Source organism: Bidens hawaiensis, unplaced genomic scaffold, assembly GCF_021521415.1.
Source record: "Bidens hawaiensis isolate Kalapana, Puna unplaced genomic scaffold, B.hawaiensis_p1.1 tig00027642_1, whole genome shotgun sequence".
Classification (NCBI taxonomy): domain Eukaryota; kingdom Viridiplantae; phylum Streptophyta; class Magnoliopsida; order Asterales; family Asteraceae; genus Bidens; species Bidens hawaiensis.
Genome location: NW_027494482.1, coordinates 129,970 through 139,810, shown reverse-complemented (window position 1 = coordinate 139,810; position 9,841 = coordinate 129,970). Strand labels below are relative to the sequence as shown.

The 9,841-nt window shown below is 39.2% G+C and overlaps 1 pseudogene; it reads left to right on the top strand.

Moving 5' to 3' along the window:
- The first annotated feature begins 6,982 nt into the window (after positions 1-6,982).
- LOC143575756 (F-box/LRR-repeat protein At4g29420-like) lies at positions 6,983-9,434 on the top strand (annotated as a pseudogene).
- The last annotated feature ends 407 nt before the right edge of the window (positions 9,435-9,841 follow it).

Genomic DNA, 9,841 nt, shown 5'->3' with positions numbered 1-9,841 from the left:
TAAATCAAACGATCAAACAAAAATATAAAGATAATAAGTATAGTGAACGACTCCGTAATCGGTAAAAGATTAATAACATTAAACTAGAACCGACCCACCCAAGGTGAGCTCCCCTTGGGTGGTGGTGATTTACATCATACAACACACACTAAAATGAAATACATAAGGCATATATATAGCCAAATACAAACATTCTAGAAGTCTAATCCCGTTGAAGCTAAACGCGTTGTTAGGAACAAAGCGGCGCGCGGAAGCGAAACAACACACACATGCACAACGATAAACACGCATAAACGAAAATATAAACGACACAAGAATTTAACGTGGTTCGGTCCCCTCGAGGGGACCTACGTCCACGGGCTGGAACTAGGTTTTCTTATTAGCTCAGAACATCGATTATAATTACATGATAGGATATATATAATAAGCAAGATTAGGGTTAAACATAATTAGGAACCAAAATCGGGCCTCCTAATAGAACCGGCCCAAAGGCCTTCATAACCCAACAATCTCCCACTTGAAGGCCTTGCGATAAACTTCAGCCCGCCGTCCAAGCAAATAACAATAACCCAGTCATCCAGTAACTCCAATAATCTTCAGTACAAAAATCTACTAAGTCTCCAGTTCCAAGAACAAGCTAAAATTTAGACAACAGAAATTCTTCAAGCCTCTAGTTCCCTAGGAACAAGCTAAGATTTCCACAAATCCACACCCTAATTGCAGCTGCCCTTCTCATCAGTTACCTGAAAGGCCCATTGAAGCTCCCGAGAGCTCCAATCCGGTCATCACAGACCCAGCCATGACAAAACCCGCCAATGACTCATCCTCAATCTTAACCGACCCTCACTTACTCACTCTACCGGCTCCAAAGACTTCTAGAGGATAAACACTCTCCAAATCAGCAGACTATACCAGGAAAGATTTTCACATTCAGATTCCTGGTCCTCCGATAAACACTCTCCAAACATCCCTTTGGAAACAAACCCTAGAACACACCGCGTGCTCCCACTGTTACCAAAACCCCGAATCAAACCTCCGAATACGCTCAAGCTAACATCACTGTGGCTCTAGGCTTCATGTCTGCAAACTGAAACCCCTTAGCTCTACCCGATTCAGCGAGCCAAGACTTTATAACTCGAAAGTTGGTTCACTTCTTGCGACGATACAGAGACCGTATCTTCCAAAGTCTTTAACTAAAAACTTCAACAAATGCTTAATTGAAGTGAGTAACAAGAAATAAAGCAAACCAGAATCTTGAACCCAAGAGTCTTCACCGCCTTCACTGAGTCCCAATGCATCAACCCGGATACATTCTCAAAAGCATAATTCCAAACCTTTCGACATTGACTCTTAAAATGTCTCACGTCTACGCAACCTACCAAGTCGACTATGCCCAACTCCTACTGTTTCTTTTATCCCAACCCATGTCACACCAATACTCCATGAGACGAAACCCACTCGTACTTTTCCAGCAAATAACTTTACCCAACACGAGATCCTGAACCTCTCAAATGGTGTACCACTGATCACCACCAAACAGGATATAACTTCACAAGTCCAAACGAACAAGAAGTATAATCACAGTTTCGAACCAGCTAACAGGCAAACAACTATAACAACAGTAGAACTTTCATGAAATCGAGCGGTACCAAGGGTTCTATGACCGTACACACGATCAGTTAACTCAAACCCTAACCGAAAGATCATCCAAACGAGCAATAGTTTAGATGACTTGCCACTAACCTCATTTTTTTTCACTTATGTCGTCACCAGCACACCCGCTAGTTCCATTTTCTCCAAGTTTACCCCATATCAGTACCACATCCAAGTTCCCTTTGACAAACCAACCAACCAACCAACCCAAATCATTAACCGTTGAACACTCCGATCATAACCATCTCGTCTTCAGTCATAACAATAACAGATAAGAACAAAATCGAAAACAGTGAACAAACACAACAATGGCATGGGCCTGAACTTGACGGCTGTTCTACCGAACACTATCAAATAAACCAATTTGCTCTTGCAACAACCGATAAATCTAGTAACCAGATAATACTCGTAAACAGTTACCTCAGACTATCTGTTGCAGACAAATCCGAACCAAACCCGAAACACCAATTTTTCACATAACCTGGTTCTTCATTTTATGGTTGATAATAAATCGTCAATACCCGAACTTGAAGAAAAAACAAAACCCTACTTAGCTTGCAACCCAAACTCGACTAACAACTGAATATAAACCTAATCAGCGGCTCCATCGAATTCTAAAAAAACACGGTAACACAAGGATTTAATAAATTTGGTACCACTTCTTCTATTCAACCTTCTCGGTCCTGTCACTATCCAGCCAGCAATCGCAGACCACAAATCCCAACTAACACCCGGCCACACACCAATACCGGTCCCCGGAACAACCCGGACAACGCCGGGTAACAAAACTACAATCCCTAACCAGAACCAAAAACGAACCTCAAAACAAACATGTTTCTATCACGTCATCTTCTGGTCAAACAAAAAAAAAACTTACATCCTCGGTGTCAGTAGCCTTTTCTCACACAAAAGAACAACCACACAAATAATTATTGTAGTGGCGGCTGTGCAATTCTCAAACACAAAAATTGTGTTATATGAATTAATACATAATTTTTTTTGACTTTTGTGGTACCATGTTTCCTTGGTGTGAGAAAAACAAAATACGAGATAATAACATGCGATTCTGACTTCACAGACACGGCAAGGCTACAAGGCTTCTTTGATCGACCACAGCCTCCAACCAAATCCGAAAAACCTTAACTGACTTTAATCTTCTAACGGGACAAATGAACCTTTGCGAATCGCCAGTGCAACGAACCGTGTGTTCAACGAGCCAAAGCTCTGATACAACTTGTTAGGAACAAAGCGGCGCGCGGAAGCGAAACAACACACACATGCACAACGATAAACACGCATAAACGAAAATATAAACGACACAAGAATTTAACGTGGTTTGGTCCCCGCGAGGGGACCTACGTCCATGGGCTTCAACTAGGTTTTCTTATTAGCTCAGAACATCGATTACAATTACATGATGTGATATATATAATAAACAAGATTAGGGTTAAACATAATTAGGAACCAAAATCGGGCCTCCTAATAGAACCGGCCCAAAGGCCTTCATAACCCAACACGCGTGTTCCCGAAGCTCTCGTTTCGCGTTTGGTTTTGCTCACCGACATTAATAATTATCTTGACCAAAATATATAACGGGTTTCGTCATTTGATATCGCAAGTCACTAAAATTGGCCTTACAATCACCCCCTTGGCTTGTGATATCAAAACATCGCCGAACCGTGTCTCGCATCTTTATGAATCAACCCGATAAAGCCTAAGCCTCTTCAATCACCCCCTAAAGGTATGATCCACCTAATACATTCATGAAGGAGTTATCGCTTCTTTATCCATCTCGGATCTTCAAGCAGTATAGGTTTAGAAGAACTATCGGGGATAACGATCAAATGAACAAAGCTTATTATTTCCTCTTTAAGTCCAAATTCATATCCAATTTGTTGAAAGTTCCTTAACTTCTCGAACGTCTCGAAAATAACAAATAACATGCTTTGAACACAGTCTACCAATGACAAAAACCCGAACAAATTTGACTTTCTTCAGTTGGTCAACCCCGAACAATAATTATTCCTTAACTAATAAATTATCTTTGTCGAAAAGGCCAAAATAGAAATTTAAGACTAGCAGCCCAACTTAAATGACCAAAGCCCATTATAATAGACTAACGTGGAAATATAAGATAAGCAACAGGCCCAAGTAGTATTTTTGCCCAGCCCAACAATGAAGCCCAATATGAATATGAATCTGGCTACAAAAACAAACCTAGCTGCAACTTAATCAGCCGCCACCCATTTCGTAGATTGCCGGAAAATCATTGACCCACTAACCAAAAATCGTAATACGGTCATATGAACATCTAATCATCATGCTCCCGATATAAACCACCATAACAGGTTGGTACGTTGAAGAACCCAAACATGACAACCCAGATCTGCAATAAACATGCCAAACCGTCGCCGGAAAGTCTCTGGCGTTATCATGGTGGCCGGATAATTGTTACACCACCGTAACCAGCACTCCGCTACCCAGCTTCAATAACAACCCCCGCGATTACAGCCGTCAATCATTATCGGGTCTACGGTGACCGGCCATCCATACCAAAAAAAGTCCCAGTCAACATCAAACGCCGTCATGACTCACACCATAACCACATGTCACCGCCGCTACGACATAACAACCTGTGGTCGGCTACCCATTGCCGGAAAGACGAGACGCCGCCACACAGATCTAACATCTCCAACTCCACCGGAAAACCAAGCTCCTTGAACAAATAGAGATAACCGACACTCATGTCGGAGTTTGAATTTTTTTATCTCCAATCTCTAAAATCATCGCCGGAAAAAGGTCGCCGGATTTTTGGAGAATGGCTGAATGGTCCCGAAACGTCCAGATCGGGCACTTATAGATCCCGAACATCCGGATTTACATGGAGAATGCTTCAAACACGCTTATTTCCAACTTTATTTCCAACCTTTGTTTCTAGATCTAGATCTAGAAACTTTATTTTCTAACTTCAACGGGTTTTAACGTCTCGGTTCAGGTAATAGCGGAAATAGAACCCGGATATCAAGAGCAAAGTTGAATCATAAGATTCGACCCGCTCTGATACCAATTGTAGGTCCCAAAGCGACCACTCGAACGGATTTTGCACTTGATATGCATTTCGAGACGGGTGCGGTAAATCAAACGATCAAACAACAATATAAAGATAATAAGTATAGTGAACGACTCCGTAATCGGTAAAAGATTAATAACATTAAACTAGAACCGACCCACCCAAGGTGAGCTCCCCTTGGGTGGTGGTGATTTACATCATACAACACACACTAAAATGAAATACATAAGGCATATATATAGCCAAATACAAACATTCTAGAAGTTATAATCCCGTTGAAGCTAAACGCGTGTTCCCAAAGCTCTCGTTTCGCGTTTGGTTTTGCTCGCCGACATTAATAATTATCTTGACCAAAATATATAACGGGTTTCGTCATTTGATATCGCAAGTCACTAAAATTGGCCTTACAGCTAAGTAATTGGATGAAACCTAAGCGACACCACCACAACCTACGTCTACAAAATGGAGGTCGACAAACGATGATTAAAGCGGCAACCGCCCCCAAAAACCTTAACTTTAACAACCATTGTTACATTGGTTTTTGAAGTCGAGCCCCAACGATGGCAAATGGAAGTATGTAATTAAACGCAATTACGCATGACCACCAGGACACCAACGCCGCTAACGACTACAAAATGGAAGCCACTAAACAATGTTTCAGCCGGCAATCATCTTAACAACTTAAGTTTAAGAGCCATCGCCACCTAGGGTTTTCAAAATGAACCCGACAACGGTTTGAGAAATGAAGTCATAGCGTGAAAGAAAGAGAGAATATAACCAAAATAAAATAAAAGTGTGATAAAAAGTAGCTGGAAGACAGAAGCATAGCTGGAAACCACCGACACCTGGCAAGCAAAACAAAACTTAAGCAGCCACATAGGTGATGAATATGTACATCAAGATGTACATAAACCAGTTAAAGCTAACGTATAACAATTGCTGCAATGTATAACACACAAAGCACAAAACGCCTATTATGCATAAGTTACAACAAAACAATGCACAAACCTCCCATAATTGTAGATATACTAGTTGCTTCACCCGCCACGTTGCGGCGTAGCTGGTTTACCAACTTTATAATTAGTAGGCGTAAACTAATAGTTGGCTCGCACGTCGAGCGGAGCTGCCAAGTCAATGTTTGGGCGCAAAATAGTTGATGTTATACATGTTGATAGTTTGTAGACAATATACAAAAGATTTTAGTTAGTTGGTGGACAATATACAAAAGATATACAAAAGATTTTAGTTCTACATCTAAATACAAAAGATTTTAGTAATAAGATCCAAGGGCTTATTACAAAAATATATGGCCTTCTTTTTTCCTCTCTGCCTTCCGTTGTGTCATTACCAAAAGTGCCTCGGTCGTCATTATTACCAAAAGAGCTTATGCCCCCATTTTGTTCATAGCAAATTTTGTTTCTTGTATTTCAGTACATTAACATACAGTAATCAAACGCAAAACGTAGTCTAAAAACCATGCGTATGTTGTCAAAACAATTGGAGTGCAACATAATAAACAAACGTAGTGACACACAGGCCAACCGTGGACGACAGATTGGATTTTGTGACGAACAATTTTCGGCCAATAAAAAAAATTTCCAAAGTCATACATGTGAAACTTATAATACATGTGAAACTTATAAGACATGAAACTTTAATTTTATATACATTCACATGTTTGACGTATCCCAGTAATACAAACTAACGTCTTTATGCTTGCTTCTTCCGCACCTATAGCATACACAATTATATTTGGAGATTTGGTGACATCAAATATTTGGTTGAACAAAGTTTTATGACTTATGAAGGTCAGATTATGTGGTATATAGTAAAAAAGAAATCGTGGCTGTAATGAGGGGAAAGAGACACGTAGCAGGACACCTGGCAAACACTAAAGCTTAGGGTGCAATACTCACTTCACAAAGTTAGGTGCAGGTGTACCGTGTACAAAAACATTAGATGCACATGAGACAAAACAATGATGCATAGTTTAGATGAAATAGTGTATCAAATGAATGGATAAGAGTACCATATAGAAAGCAAATTGTACAACAAATATTGCATACAAACCTTTACAAATGTAATATATATAAATAAATACGTAATAAAAATGATTATAATTTAATAAATAACAATAAAAACTATATAAATAAAAGTTGCTACATTAATTAAACTGGAGGGGTTGAGATGTTAAAAAAGAATTAATTTATAAACAACGAGGTATAAATAAATATTTCCAGTTTTCACGCAGCAGCATCTATGGACTCTCTCCCTGACGCTATGCTTCTTGAAATACTGAATCGACTAGATGACTCAGCTGAGGTGTCGAGTGGCTTCGAAGGCTTTCAATACTGTGTTTCCAGGCATTCAATCGATTAACCTTTGTTGCCCGAATGAATGGTACGGCATGAGGTCAAAATCTAAACCTTTTAAAAGGTCTAGGCTTTGGAGTTCTAAGCCTTTTTATAAGGAGGTTTTTCTTGATCTTATCTCGAAACTGGAAAGCGTTGAATCTGTGTGTATCAGCCATGAGATGCCTTGTTACATGGAGTTAATTACAACCTGGTCGATGAGGATTTTGCTAAGAAGTGGCTGCCTAGAGTTTCCGAATCCTTGAAATCACTTTCATTATCTGGTCTTCGTCCTTATAGTCCTGAACGATCAAGTCTTTTTGTTGTGATTTCTAAGTATTGTAAGTTGATTTTCTAGATAATTGTTTGTTAGAAATCATGTATAATACAATCCAGAATAAGAAAAGAAATAAACAAAACAGTAAACCGGGCTTGTGTTTAACACAGTTTCCTTAAACAGATTTGCGGTCTGTTCCCAGGAAACTCCGGTTCGAAACAGAATCGTAGCTCTGCCGGACTTGATCACTTGCCCGAAATAAAAACGAAAATAATATTGTTGCAGCAAAAACAAATTCAATATATTTATTTTTATATATGTTTATATAAAAATATGTTTGTATTTTCCGGTAATGTTCCCCTCATACTCGGTGATTTTATATATTTATTTTTATTCTAACCGAGTTCTAATCTACCGATAAAAAACCGATGTTATCCTGATTCATATAGTTCTACTTTCTTTGATGATGCAGGTTATAATCTTGTTAACTTAAAGCTGGAGTTCGCATGGCTGTCTATGGAAAATTTGAATACAATGCCGACGCTGACAAGTTTGACACTTGAATCTATGGATTTATATGAAGTAGACAAAAACACGTTGAATAAGTGTTTCCCTAATCTTCAAGTTCTTAACTTGGTAAATGTTACAGGACTTAGAGAACCTGAGATCCACTTTCTCAACCTCAAAGCCTGCCATTGTGACGTATATTATGATTCCCCGTCGTCTTTGAATGTAATCGCCCCCAACCTCACCACACTCACGATTGAATGTTCCATGCCTGGCGAAATTCTTGTTGAAGCTCCCATGTTATCTCACTTTCATCTTGTCATTAATGCCTTTGAACAAGCGGGCAAATTCACGTTAAAAACATTCGAGAATTTGAAAAGCCTTTTGCTCGACTCTCCTTGTCTTGACTCCTTAATTTCAAAGTTCCCGATCATGAAAACAGTAGAAAAACTGACACTGGGGGAGTCGCGAAAAGAGGAACCAATGGTTAAAGATTTAAGACTGAGCCTAGCGAAGGTGTTCATGGTTTTCCCGAATGTGAGTTCTCTGTGCATTAAGTCAGGTGCTTGGTTGGAATCAGAAGGTTGTTGGGAAATTTTGGATGGGGGGATGGGATTGAAAACATTTTGTGCGTATCTGAGGTTAGTTGACCCGTCGTTGACTTTCTTGAGAGTTGGTTGTGTGTTGGACCAATGTCTCGGCTTGTCAAAGGTCTCGCTGCTCATCCATTGTGATGTTGTTGGTAGTGTATCTGGAGATTTCATGTCTAGGTGCATGGCTTGTTGGCCCGGGTTGAAGTGGCAATGGGGAATATGGGGTGACGGTATATCTGACTAAACATAACAAATCTTTTAATAAATGGGTTCGTGTGTTTTTATTGAATTATAATGGATGTATAAAGATAATTGCTCTGACTATAGACTTATGAATTGTTTTACATTATTATTCTCGTATTTGAATTTCAAAACAAATATGAAATTTCACCAGCATTAATAAGAACTATTGGAATGTGGTTTTCTTTCTGCAAGTTTAAATTAATTTAAAATAATGCATATAATGAGTTTTTATGAGAGTGTGGTTGGTGTATCAGCTCATCTTGTTTTTAGGAACCCTTAATATTGTTTGCTTTAAGAAACTGTTGGTTTTGTTCAATCACTCAAAACAATGGATAGATATGAGCTCAGGCTCGCTATAGGCTTGGGTCGAAAAGTTTGTGTCAAAACGAACATCAAGGAGACGCTAATTATCAAGTGAGAGTTACCTCAAATATTCTAATTGCAAGATGTAAAAGTGGTATCTTCTGCTAGAGAAACAAACAAATCAATTATGCACGAAACGTCGTTTGTGGAAGCTTTATATGAACTTGACTTGGTTGCTTCAACTTTAGTTTCAGAACTTAAAAACGGATCGTCTTTTTTACTGTAGAGGCATTTGGTGTCCAAATTGCTTGCCTCTTGAGTTAAAAGAACTCTGGATGTCGGATCAACTTTTACGGGACTGTCTTTTACTGCTGTCTTCGAGTAGGGTGGGATTTTGTAGGTCCCAGGTCAACTCGAGAAGTTGACCTCTGACTTGCTAAAACTAGATTTTGTCATCTCAATTTCAGTTTCAGAATATGGATCATCTAGAAGGTCAAATAATGTAGAATTTCACGAACCAGCTGTTATGTACCAATCTCGTACAACTCCCATGTCACAGATGATGGGTTTCCATGCTTTCTAATTAACTAAAGTAGTTGTTTGTTTAATATTAGTAGTGGGTAGTTGTTAAGTAGTGGGCGGTTACTATGTAAGGTTATTTATAGCTTGTTAACATTTGTTTTGATGATGAATGAAGAAGATGAATTAATCTGAATTTTCTCTCTATTTTCTAATCTGGATTCTCGTCTATTTTCTTTGGCCAACGATTAATTGTTGGAACCACATCACCAGCATGACCCGTATTGATCCAACGACCGGCATTAAGTTGGGAGCCATGCTTGGC